At 35.4% G+C, this 8,694-nt stretch overlaps 1 pseudogene; it reads right to left on the bottom strand.

Moving 5' to 3' along the window:
• Nucleotides 1–2,356: 2,356 nt before the first annotated feature.
• The window catches only part of LOC102831047, a 117,126-nt pseudogene continuing 110,788 nt past the window's right edge, over nt 2,357–8,694 (bottom strand).

Here is an 8,694-nt window from a genome sequence, read left to right as displayed (position 1 = left end):
ATGCATTGACTATATCATGGATCGCTGCAAGAATAAAGAGATCTGTCGTTGAAGAAGTAACAGGCAAAATGATCCTTAGAAATGAGGACTTTATCTCAGTTATTTTTGATATGTTAATAAGAGAAAGCAGTCCCTGGAGTAGTACATTATGTTTGATAAAGGTTCAGTGAAAAATGGATTGATACAGAGACAACAACATGGACTCAGACATAGCCATGCCTATGAGGGTTGCACAGGACCAAGAAGTGTTTCATCCTGTGGTGCATATGGTTACTAACCATGGAACTGAGGCAAGAGATCACCAACAACAAACAATTGAAGATAAATATTGCATATATAATATTGGAGTCCTGGTGTAGTGTTGTAGGATAAGCATTGGACTGCTAACCACAAGATTATACAGGGTCACTGTTTGTTGGAACCAACTTAACAGAACTTAATAACAGCACATATAATACTGTAATGTCCTACCTTAGATAGAGTAATTACAATATAAGGCAGCATGTGTAAAAGACCGAAAGTTATTTGCTAAAATGAATATGCCCTAATCTGAGAGCAAAAAATAAGTAAGCAGAAACTATATATTCAACTTAGTAAAAAGCTAGAAGAGAAGGTCTGCATTCACCATTCACTACTATAATTGGCTAAAATTACATTTAACAATAGCCAACCAAAGAAGAAAGCATATGATTGCCACCTTCCACTGTAATTCTGAAAGGTACAGATGTGGTGATTAACAGTTAACAATGATCCTTCCAAAAACGAGTTTTTAAGAAAGCCATGACTCACAGAACAATAATACAGCTTACCTATCTGAGATACCTATAATGATCAGGTATTAGAAAAATATATAGAGAAGGAAGGAGTCGTCACATCCCAAATCAATCCCACTGTCTCTGTATGCAGGGTTGATTGTTGTTATTGTTGTTATGTGCCGTGGAGTAGGTTCTGACTCATAGCGACCCTGTACAGGGTTTCTGAGACTGTAAATCTTTACGGAAGCAGAAAGCCTCATCTTTCTCCCATGGAACAGCTGGTAGGTTTGAACTGCTTACCGTGAGATTGGCAGCCCAATTCATAACCACTATACTACCAGAACTCCTTATACAGGATTAATAGGGACGGGCAATTTAGACATTGGCTACCTAAAATGGGAGGAGCTATTAATGCATGAAGTGACTGGCTTACAAGTTTTCAAGAGGGAGTTTAGTTTCAGAGTGTGGGAGGGAAAGATAGAATCCTCACTGAATAGTTTTCATCTTGTCTAGATGGGTCTGGTGAAAGGAGGTGGGGATACATTTATTATCATAAGGAGCTCTGGTTATGTAGTTGTTATGAATCAGGCTGCAAACCTTAAGGTCAGCAGTTCGAGACTACCAGAAAGATGAGGCTTTCTGCTCCCATAAAGATTACAGCCTTGTAAACCTTGTACAGAGTCACTATGGGTCAGAACTGACTCAACGGCACTTACCAACAATAACAATTGTTATCATTGGAGTCCTGGTGTGGTGCTGTGAGCTAATGAACAGAACGTATCTCTTTTCATTATAGTAAATACATTCATTGTACTAACTAAAATTTTAATTCTTACTTAATTGAAAACCTGTGAAAAATGAACTACTTCATGCTATGCAGCATTGTTCTTTGTAAAAAACTGTATCTCATATACCATGTCTCTACTTTGATTACGATTTGACAAATAACCTGGTCTTCTGTAATTTTTTTAGTTATTAGAAATTTTTAAGTTATAGGAATGATATTTGAAAATGATTAAAATAATTGGTGTGAAAATGTACATAGAAGCATTGTTTCTAAGTTCAACCTTTCTCAGAGCTCAAATATGTAATTATGTGTTTAATGACTTTATTAACTATATATTTTTTCTGTATTAGAATTTAATATTATAAAAGTTGTACAAACAAATTCCTTTTTTTCAGATTCCTGAAATAGACAAAATATATGAAAAGTGCATTTGGTAATTAACCCCTTGGTCACTAGAACTTTATTCTCTGACTTGCCTCCAAGCTGACCATTATAGTAATGATACAAAGATGAAAAAAGGAGAAAATTTAACTTGTGTTTTTTTACATAGAAATGTATTGTAATTAGAATTCATACAAAGCAGATTATTATAAAACAAGTACACTACAAGAAATACATCCTATATATCCAAGGTAAAAAAATGTGGACAATATACATTGAAGTATATGTTCAAGAAAAAACATTTATTTTTAAATGCTGAGTGGGAAGGCATAGATTGAGTCTTGGTTTACTTTAAGAAATTTGAAAACTCCAACTTATTAGCAGAAAAGTTCCATTCCATTTCCAAACTTCTAAAAACAGATCCTGAAGAAGATTAGACAGCTGTTCCTCTTTCCAAGTTCTGTTTAATCTCAGCTGTGCATTTCCCATAGAATCGTTCTGCCTTGTTGTTGAATTTAGCATTCCTTTCATTGATGTAGTCAATGTCTGCATCATTATAAGGACGTTTCCGGCTATATTTGTCTCCGTTCTCAATTTGTCTTTCCAGATCTATGACCATCCTATCAATTTCCTCTGTGGAAGGCACATGTGTTCCATGGATAAGACTGTTGGATGTTGGGGAAAACTCTTCTCCATGTTTTTCTCTCTGTCTCTCATATGTTTCTGTTTGGCAAATCGATGATACTGACGTAACTGGGCAGCAGCATAATCTGAAAATCCCAGGTCAGGATTTTTCTTTTGCTTCTTCCTCTCCTGCACTGATCTCCACCAACTTCACTTTCTCATAATGCTCTACTTTGGTTGTACATTCCGTTTTCTTTTCTTTGTCCTGTAACTCCGATACAAACGGGCTTTCTTGGCTCCCCAATCCGCAGGACACTTCAGCCTTTTATCTTCTTCCAGGACTTCCTGGTAATTTAAATTGGTAGCTTCATTTCGCTTCCAGTGCAGCTTCCAGAATTTACGCAGTCTCTGTTCACAGTTCTGGGTGGCCAGGTCCTCGGCAGTGTTAAGAGGTTGCGTCCTCCTCCGTGCAGCCCACCTGTACCGTGTTAGTCGGAGTCACCACCTCCTTCATAACCTCTCCTAATTTGTTTTGCACTTGTGAAAATTCGTTGATTAGTTCTACTTCACATATAATTTAGTGACAATTGTTATTTTTATTAAATGAAAACTTTTTTTTTAGGGAATGTTTTTGTTAGGTGCCATTTAGTCATTTTTGACTCATAGTTAGGTGCCTTTGTGCATTTCTGACCCTATGCACAACAGAATGAAACACATCCAGGTCCTGTGCCAAACTCACAATCGATGTTACACTTGAGCCCATTGCTGCCAACACTATGCCAATCCATCTCATTTGAGATCTTCCTCTTTTTCTCTCACCTTCTGCTTTACCAAGCATATCTTTCCCCAGTGACTGGTAATATGCCCAAAGTATGAGAGACGAAGTTTGGCCATCCTGGCTTCCAAGGAGCACTCTGGCTGTACTTCTTCCAACATAGATCTGTTTGTTCTTTTGGCAGCCTATGGTACTTTCAATATTCTCCAAATCTATAATTCAAATGCATCAATTCTTCTACTGTCTTCCGTACTCACTATCCAACTTTCACATGCATGTAAGGTTATTGTAAATACCATTACTTGAGTAGGGTGCACCTTAGTCCTCAAACTGACATCTTTGTCTTTAACACTTAAAAGTGGTCTTGTACAGCAAATGTGCCTAATGCTGTATGTTGTTTGGAGTCCTGGTGTGGCGCTGTGGGTTAATGCACCAGACTGCAAAGTTGTTTGATCTACAAGGTCAGCGGTTCAAGCTCATCAGTTGCTCTTTGGAAACCCTATACAGGGTCGTTATGGGTCAGAACTGACACGAAGGCACTTAACAACAACAACAACAAATATGTTATTTGATTTCTTGACTGCTGCTCTTATGCACGTCGCTGGCTGATCCAAACAAAATTAAGTCTTTGACAACTTCAATCTTTTTCCTATTCATATGAATGTTGTTTATGGGTCCAGTTGTAAGGATTTTTCTTTTCCTCACATTGAGATGCAACCCATACTATGGTCTTTGATCTTCATTAGTAATTAGTTTAAGTCCTCTTCACTTTCAGCAAGCAAGGTTGTCTCATCTGCATATCTCAGTTTGTTAATGAGTCTTCTCTAATCCTGATGCCATGCTTTTCTTCATATGTTCCAGTTTTTCAGATTATTTGCTCAGCAAATAATAAAAGGATTGACATCCTTTTATTATAGCACAAATTCACCTTAACTTTCCGTAATGCATATTACAAAAAGATTGTGACTCTAGTGGCTCTTGTATAACAATAACATTAATTGGGAATGAAAATATTTACTTTTATCTATTTGCCTACCCAATATATTATTTTACTCCTTCCTATGGTTTTAGCTACTGCTTCTCTAGCGGATAACTTTTTCATAAGTGTTTCCATCTCAAAATTCTCTTGAGATTTCATGACTCGTGTAGTACTTGAATTTTCAACTTGAATGTTCTGCTTACCGTGCTATGTCAACATTTCAAACCAGTCATCTCAAAGCCATATTGAGTGATGTTTTATTGCAGACTCAGGAAACAGGAAGCAGTTTTGGAGTTCCAATACTACCACTTGTTGATATCAGGATAGTGATATTAGATTAGTTGATGATTACATGATTTACTGCATATAAACCACTTAGAATAGAATTCCTACTAAATACTCAATTATTTTAGATTAAAACGATAGTATGACATGTGTTTAACAATCCAGGCATTAGTTTAGGTTATTTTCTACTCCTGACACTAACTTTGTAAAACTGGAAAAATTACTTGAGCTGATTTAGTTTAAACTTCTTGTACACTAAGATGAAAATTTATGGAAATTCCTACTTCATAGTTTTTTTGTGTGAGAATTGAAAATTAAACATATATAAAGCACTTAGAATTATTAATTAAAAAATACACTTATATTCTCTGATTACTATTTCAAGACAGCACATACCCTATTTTCTATTAATGATCCACACACTACATATAGAGATCCAGGTATCCTTTATTCAACGATATTTATACCATGAAATTGTCACCAACCACATTGGGTTAAGATGCTTTATACATTTCTCCTTTCTTTCTTTTCCTTGTCCTTGGGTAACACAAATGATTAAATATGCATCTGTTAACCCAAGGGTTGATAGTTTAAACCCATCCAAAAGCATCTCTTAAGAAAGGCCTGATGATCTACTGTCAAAAGAACACAGTTACTGAAAAATCTACTCTGAAACACATCACACGACCAGGAGTCAGAATTAACATGGAAACAACTTTTTGGTTTTTATTTTGCTTAATACTTTCATTTTATTCCCACTTTATCCAATGCATTCTAGGTTAGGTTATGACTTGTTAAGCGTGTGGTTTCCTTACATCTTTAACAGTAATGTTACGAAGTCACACCTACATGTAACTGGTAGATGTAGTTTGGCAGTTCCACACTCATGCACTGAGAATAGTTTCCCAATGCCCAATAGTTCCTTATATGAAGTTAAAATATTTTAGTTATACCTTTAACAAAGTAACCTCACCATCTAATCTTCTTTAAAGATGTTGTTGTTTTTGTGTGCCGTGGAGCTGACTCCAACTCATAGTGACCCTGTACAGGGTTTCCGAGGTTGTAAACCTTTATGGGAGCAAAAAGCCTCCTTTTTCTCCCTTGGAAAAGCTGGTAGTTTCAAACTGCTGACCGTGAGATTAGCAGCCTGATTTGTAACCACTACACTACCAGAGCTCAGTGTTTTGTATTATTTTTAGAGTATATTACTTCTTCATCCCTTGTCTCACCCTTAAGTCATATAGTAAATCTCTACATTGTTACCTACTCGTTAAACTTCAGCTCAAATATCAAATTCCTCCAAGAAACTTTCCATCAAGGCTCCCCAGAATAATTATGTTTCCTATCTATCTTCATTTTACTTCACTGTCTTTGCACTCCTTCCACATGTATAACTTACCTGTGCATACACTCTATCTGCCTTATGTATTGCATGTAGTCAAATGCATCTCATAATTTGTATGCCCAATGAATATTTGTTCATGAAATAAATATATTTATTTAAGATTCATTTTCTTATGAATTTTCAGCTTACAGGTAAGGTATTACAGTTTTCAGTATGGATTTTCTATAGGTTATCTATACCTAGAGGCAATGATATTGGAAATACATTCAATTTAAAGTAATTAAAACTGTAAAATAATCAATAGTAGATACATGACTTTGCTACCTTCCCTGACATAACCTACTATTTTTCTGCCAGGTTTTCTCAGTTTGTGAGAATCAATAATTATAAAAATATGAACACTAAATGTGACAACTTGCTGTGGTTCACCTCATTCTAACTGCAATTTCACTTATCAACGTGGAAGTTACAGTGTTCCAATACTGTAAACAAGTTACATAAAACTTGCAAGACTAGAGTTGACTTAAACTGAAGGCACAAGGTACCTGTAAGATTCAGCGTTTTAAAACATTTTATGCAAAAGATTTATAAGTAATCAATCATTTGTCATTATTATCATTTTGTGTGTGTGTGTGCCTAATTGGTTTCACCATCATGCCAACTTCATCTTGATTGAAATCTTGCACAAACTTTTTATGTTATCAATTTTCATTTATTATAGCTCCTTATTGAAATGAAACTTGCCATGTGTTTTCAGCAACCTAGTTTGAACAGGGATTTATTGTCCTATATATATAGACTTGCTGAAAAAAAATGTGTACATTAAGGAAAGAATTCAAAACAAATTTACTTAAATATTCATCCATAGAAATGTGACGCTTCCTGGAAACTATTTGAGAATGGCTTGCAGCAGCAACAAATAAGTAAAGAAATCTATTATTTCCCTTTTCAACTTAACTGATACTTTTGTGTGTATATTTGTAGGATAATATTCATTTCATGTGGTCACTATTTCAAAACTGTCCATTTATAATCCCTAACCTCAAATGAACAGATAAATCCATCTATATTCATATTAAAAGAACTTTTAAGAAGGTGTAGAAAAATGTGGTGGCACCAAGAAATAACACTCACATGATTGGGTGTTTATTGTACTGAGATTGAACTAAAAAGAAGCTACACAAAGGAGAAAACTATGACGGGGTTTGAAAAAGTTTGTAGAAATATTCCATTATCCTTTAATTCCATTTTACCATAAACTTTTGAAGCCTCCTGTACTAAGTTGACTGCAAATTTTTAAAATATAATTGTCTTATGAGAATAGAAAATATAATACTTTGTGGAGATGTAAGATATAGGTTTATATGTTGTTGTTATTTTGTGCCGTGGAGTCGGTTCCGACTCATAGCGACCCTACACAGGGTTTCCGAGGCTGTAACTCTTTATGGGAGCAGACCGCCTCATCTTTCTTCCATGGAACAGTTGGTAGTTTTGAACTGCTGACCTTGAGTCTCGCAGCCCGATTCGTAACCACTATGCTAAGATGTCTACTGTATTTCTGAACTAGGAAGAGGGGGCAAGGAGAGTAAAAAAATTACACTGAAATATTTAGTCACATAATGCTTAGAGAACACTGAGATGTTAAATCTGAAAAAAACAAAAAAAACAAAAAAAACCTTTAGAAATTGTTAAAGGTGATGATTGAGCAATGTAATGAACATAATTAATGTCAATGTATTATGACATAAAGATTGTTGAAATGGACAATATTTTCTTACACACATATATATGTGTATATGTGTATGACATATGTGTGTGTGTAGGTCAAGGTCAGTTTAAACTGCAAGGTCGGTGGTTCAAATTCATCAGCTGCTCTTTGGAAACCCTATATAGGGTGGCTGTATGTCAGAACTTAAATTATATATATATGTGTGTGTGTGTGTGTGTGTGTGTGTGTGTGTGAAACCTATATACATTGCTGTTGCTGTTAAGCGCTGTTTTGTTGATTGTGGCTCACAGCAACCTTGTACAGGGTTTCTGAGGAGTGGCTGGTGGGTTTGAACTGCCAACCTTGTAGTTCACAGTCCAGTGCTTATCTTATAGCACCACACCAGAAGTCATATATATATATTGATAAGTGCTATCCAGTCACTTTGACCCATAGCTACCCTGTGTAAGGTTTCTGAGCTTGAAATGCAGACCTTACGGTTCAAACGTACCTTGCAGTCCAGTTCTTAATCCACAGTGCCACACCAGAACTATATATATGTTTTTGTTGTTAAGTGCTGTGGGTTGATTCTGACTCATAGTGAAGCTGGTTGGCTTGAACTGCTGACCTTGAGGTTTCCAGTTCAGTGCTTATCCTATAATACCACACAAGGACTACAACACCATACAAAGACTGTATTGCCCCAAAATACTTTAAAAACATACTTATTAAGACACAACACACCTCTTACTAATGCTAAGTTTTCTAAAGAACTTGAAATAACAAGGTGAAAGTAGACCATCATTAAATCTCTTACTTCCCACTTCTGAGAAGAATGATTTCACACACTAGAATTGCCTTGCCATAGTTTCTGATGTTTTCGACGTTCTCTTATATTTATTTCCCTATAAATATGGAAGATAAATGTTTTCCATGGAGATTTTGTTTTATTTTGTTTTCACAGGGAAGAATTGCATTTTTCCATAATGTAATATCTAAATTAAAAAAGTTACACTGTCATTGGAGTAGGATAAACTCTTCCACTCATATAATAT

Source organism: Chrysochloris asiatica, unplaced genomic scaffold (assembly GCF_000296735.1).
Source record: "Chrysochloris asiatica unplaced genomic scaffold, ChrAsi1.0 scaffold00022, whole genome shotgun sequence".
In the NCBI taxonomy this organism is placed as follows: domain Eukaryota; kingdom Metazoa; phylum Chordata; class Mammalia; order Afrosoricida; family Chrysochloridae; genus Chrysochloris; species Chrysochloris asiatica.
Note: the sequence above shows the minus strand (reverse complement) of the source record. Positions and strands in the feature narration are given on the sequence as shown.